Source organism: Calidris pugnax, unplaced genomic scaffold, assembly GCF_001431845.1.
Source record: "Calidris pugnax isolate Ruff unplaced genomic scaffold, ASM143184v1 scaffold54, whole genome shotgun sequence".
Taxonomy (NCBI): Eukaryota; Metazoa; Chordata; class Aves; order Charadriiformes; family Scolopacidae; genus Calidris; species Calidris pugnax.
This window is the reverse complement of record NW_015090864.1, coordinates 737756-742241: the sequence shown is the minus strand read 5'-3', so window position 1 is coordinate 742241 and position 4486 is coordinate 737756. Positions and strand designations below refer to the sequence as shown.

At 44.5% G+C, this 4486-nt stretch overlaps 1 protein-coding gene across 1 annotated transcript in view; it reads right to left on the bottom strand.

Moving 5' to 3' along the window:
- SNAP47 (synaptosome associated protein 47kDa) overlaps nucleotides 1–4294 on the bottom strand; it is a 33319-nt gene extending 29025 nt beyond the window's left edge. The window contains exon 1 of the mRNA XM_014945128.1: nucleotides 4225–4294. The gene's annotated coding sequence lies outside the window, so the exon portion shown is untranslated. The remainder of the gene's footprint in view (nucleotides 1–4224) is intronic.
- Between the last annotated feature and the right edge of the window lie 192 nt (nucleotides 4295–4486).

Sequence of the window (4486 nt, the reverse complement as noted above, 5' to 3'; positions counted from 1 at the left end):
GGGGCTTTTAGGGGACACTTTAAGTGGAAAAGGTTTCTAATATGGATACACAATTACAATAATAAAAATGTATACTGTTATTAGCACATAAGTGACAACTGTGTCAGTTTAAATAACAACATAAATTATACTAGTGCTGAAATCAACTGATAGCTGAAACTAAATCCTGTTACAGCCTTATTAATCAGGATTTACAAATTTTAAATCCCAATTAAGTTTAACTGTTTGACACTGCCCGGGTATATAAAGTAAATGTAACAGCAAAGAGATGCTAAACAAAAATAAACACCTTGTGTTACACCCCTCAAGCTCCTCCCAGCCTAAAGGTATTGCGGAGGCAAATGAAATTTACTTGAAGAGTTCCCATCAGACCCCGGAAAAAAAAAAAAAAAGAATTAAAATGAATCAGCAGCCTCCCAGTTTATCAAACCAGCACGTCCCAGTCAGGAAAGCAGCAGATCCCAGTCTGTACAAAGCAGCTGACATCCCCCTCCCCACCTTGCAGAACTATAGTTTCTGAAAAATCTTATAAATCCCAGCACACTGCTCACAACAAGCTGTTGCTCTCAGTATCTATTTTATAAATAATGTATATAAATAAGGATGAAACCAAGACACTGAAAGTTTATACGCCTCGCAGAAGATCACAAGGGAAACCTGGAACCAAAGGCAGGTTTCTCAACGCTCCCAGCTGGGACAGGCGCCACGGAACATAATGTCATCTGAAAAATAACTCCCAGACCCTGCTAACAGCAAAAACTGCCTTCCACCAGGCACAGACGTACCAGGGAGGCAAAGAGAATCTAGAAACAAGCAAATGACACTTAAAACTTTTGTAAAATCTCAGCCTAGAGCCTGTTTTCACACCCTAAGAGTTCCACAAACTCTCCCCAGCTCCCTATCAAGACGGCATTTTCTCTCCAGCCTTCTCTCTACCTTCAGACTGTGAAAATTTTAACATCTGATGCAGCCTCACAACCAAGCCATAAAAAAAAGATCTTCCTAAACCCTATTCCAGGCTTCTTACCTCCATCTGTAGACACAGAACTCTCAGGCAGCTTTTCAGGGGCTGCTACTTCTACAGAACTGTCCATCCGTAGGTATGAATTTTTTTTCCTGAGTATTTTTTTCCTCCTCCAAGTCCAAAAGAGCAGGTGAAAAAAACCCCTGAAGCTAAGGCAAAAATGCTACTACGCCCGTTACCAAAAGGAAAAAAAATAACTACAGAATATATATATTTAACCCTGGATCTAGGAGTAAAACAAGTCCTCTCAGTCTGGGAGAAGAAACGAAGCAGTCACTTGACCTGTGTGTATATATATATGTGTGTGTACACACTTTGGGTCATATGACTTTTGACTCACCTGAGAGCTTAAAGGCTTTGCCCGAGCGTCAGCTCCTTTCTGTGCCTGAGGCCAGAATTTCCAAGGAAAAACCTATTTGGTAATTAAATTCATTCATTGTTCCAGCACATTTTTCCTCAATAATATATATTTATATATAAAATATACTCATTGTACTCGAGCTGTGCAATGAAAAGCAGTATTAATACACCAACTTTATCTCCAATATCAACAGCGAGCTCCTCACCAAAGACCAAATAGCTCAGTTACTGTCCTTCAAAATGAAATTCTTTTTTTCCCCCCCAATTTTCCTAAAGTTTTGATAATGCCATGTCAGAACGCTGAGCTAGAGCCCATCTGCCATTTACACAGCTCGTTTACTCAAAATTCAGGATTTCTCTCCTCTCCCCATCACTTTATTTTGACCCCACCACCTGCAATTCAGCATGATGTCACTCATCATTCTGCTCCTCCTAAAAGATGATTAGAAATTCCTTATACAAGACATGAATTACTCATGGTTTCATAAAATATGCTGAAAAAAGCCTCACCTGCCACAAAACAATTCATTTCAGTATTCCCACCAAAAAAAAAAAAAAACAAATTAAAAACACACAACCAAAAAAAAAACCCCACCCAACAACAAAGAGATGTAAATCCTTTAGAATATCACAGAAAGAACTAGGTTGGCAGAAATAAAAAATAGATGTCAGATTACTTGTAAATAGAGTCAAGAACAGGTTTATAAACTTGACAGGGTTACAGTCCTCAAACCACTTCCCTGTATACCATGGAAAAGGAAGAGATCAGAAGGATTTCACAATAAATTCCTCCCTATTTTTTTAAGAAATATATGTTTGCCTACACATTTGTTGGCAGACCAGATGACACCAGCTGTCTCCCCCCGTCTGGCCTCCCCAACATCAACACATTCTCCACATCCTGTAAAACACCTCTTTTTTTGGCAAATAGTTGGTCTTTTTGACACTTTTGCACAGCACCACACACAGCTACGCCCAGCAGCGCAGAGCAAGGACTAGGATTAGCAGCAAAGAGATGGCCATTTTATTTCCGGCAGCGTCACCACAACATTGTACAAATTCTTTAGCTAATGCATAATTCAGGGCTGCTCCTATAAAAAGAAGGTGACTCACCTTCTCTGGTGAAGAGCTTTGAGATCATTCAATGAAATGTAAGCATTGCTAATTACCTAATTATCCCAGGTGCAAGGGATACATTGGGAGAAGGTGCTGTGAGCTCACGAGCAGGACACCATCCCTTCACAACGCGTCTACCTCAGAACATCCAAAATTTAATCACAAATTCTTCTCATCTGCCCCTTGGTGGGGAACTGCAGAACATTTCTGCACCCACTTCTAATGTGCTGATGTCTGTTTTTCTCCTCCTTCATGGCTGAAGTTTCCATTGGGGCATTATCACTCCTGTGAGCCCAACTACCCTCACAACAAAAATGTTTATAAAGGCCTATCAAGTGACTCCCTCCTTTTTTTTTTTTTTTAATTAAAAGGCCCAATATACAGTTCCATCAGCTTTCTAACTCTACAGTTCTCCAAATGATGCTACAAGACACAAAATATCCAGGGATGACCCTCCAAGAGGTGCAACAGGCAAAGACACACAATATCTCTCTCTATACTACGGCACACAGAAAATCAGCCCTCCTTATCTCAAAAGATCAATAGATCCCCACTAAATAACTAGATTGAGGGGCTTTTCCACATCAATATGTGTCCATCCTTCTACGGAACAAACATTTTGATCCCACTCCACTTCTGATACAAAGCAACTCTAAAAAAGACCAAAGTCCCACCAACCTCTCCCAAATACACTTCAATACGGGACTGCCTCACTTCCCATTCTTTAACCCACATCAAATCCCCACATTTTATAAAATCATACCCACCAACCTCTCCCAAATACACTTCAATATGGGACTGCCTCACTTCCCATTTTTAACCCACATCAAACCCCCACATTTTATAAAATCATAACATCGCTTTGGTTGGAAGAGACCTTTAAGATCATCAAGTCTAACCATTAACCCAGCACTGCCAAGTCCACCACTAAACCATGTCCCTCAGCACCACATCTACCCATCTTTTAAACACCTCCAGGAATGGTGATCTCACCACTTGCCTGGGCAGCCTCTTCCAATGCTTGACAACCCCTTCTGAAGGGGGTTTCTGAAGAAATTTTTCCTAATATCCATCCTAAACTTCCCCTGGGACAACTTGAGGCCATTTCCTTTTGTCCTATCACTTGTTACCTGGGAGAAGAGACCAACCTCCACCTCACTACAACCTCCTTTCAGGCAGTTGTAGAGAGTAATAAGGTCTCCCCTCAGTCTCCTTTTCTCCAGGCTAAAATCTAAGGTTTCCCCATGGCCAGACCCACCTCCCCCCTTCACATTTACCTTTTCCTTCTCTATATGTCAGATATTCAAACCCCCATTCCCACAACTCCCCCTGATACTAGGCCAGTCCCCCATCCCTTCCCCTATGCCAACCTCCATCCTCATCCTCCTTTCAGTCCTCATAGAATAGAATCACAGAACCACAGAATTGTCTAGGTTGGAAGAGATCACCGAGTTACAACGATCAACACACCACTGCGAAGTCCACCACTGAACCATGTCCCTCAGCACCACATCCCCCCGCGTTTTAAACACCCCCAGGGATGGCGACTCCATCACTTTCCCGAGCAGCCTGTTCCAAAGCCTGACAACCGCTTCCGTGAAGAATTTTTTTGCCTAATATCCATCCTAAACCCCCCCCTCCACCTTCCCTCAAACCTCGGCTAGACCCCCCCCTCAGCCTCCCCTTTTCCCCCCACCCCGCTCCAGGCCCGACCCCGCACCCACCTCCCTCAGCGCCGCCGGCCCCCGCACCCGCCCTCTGCGCGTGCGCCCGCCGCCCGCTCCTATTGGCTGAGCCCCGCACGGGCTGCGTTCCCCCTTTCTCGGCCCCCCCCGGGCGCCGCCCGCCGAGCGCTGAGGTTCCGGGAACGGCTGCGACAGCCCGTCTCTTCTTCCTCCTCCTCCTCCTCCTCTTCCTCCGCCGTCGCCGCCGCTCGCGGGGTCCTGCCCCGCGGCGGGGCGGGGGGGAGGATCCCTCCTCCGCTGC